We start from the raw sequence: 343 nt of genomic DNA on the forward strand, positions 1-343 counted from the left end.
CTGCCAAAGGGACCCAGGGAGGGGGAGCACGTACGACCCTCGGCGTTGCGCAGAGGGTTTCTTCGCCAGAACTTGGTGGCCTCGAAGGCACCAGCCCTGGGGTGGGCGGCTTAAACAGCAGAACTGCTCATGGTTTCACCGTCGGTATCTTGTGAGCACCCCAAATTGTGCATTTAACGGGGGACACACACACACACATAGGAGTCACCTCAGGGCGTTTTGCAGCAATTTTGGGAAACACGGGGAAGTCAAAGGACCTCCCAATGAAGGGGTGCGGCGGGTTTGAGCTGCTCTTCTTGGCTTGAAATTCTGCCAGGGCCGGCTGGCAAGAGCCGCTCGCGGG

This window comes from Apaloderma vittatum, unplaced genomic scaffold (genome assembly GCF_000703405.1).
Source record: "Apaloderma vittatum isolate BGI_N311 unplaced genomic scaffold, ASM70340v1 scaffold27030, whole genome shotgun sequence".
Lineage (NCBI taxonomy): Eukaryota > Metazoa > Chordata > Aves > Trogoniformes > Trogonidae > Apaloderma > Apaloderma vittatum.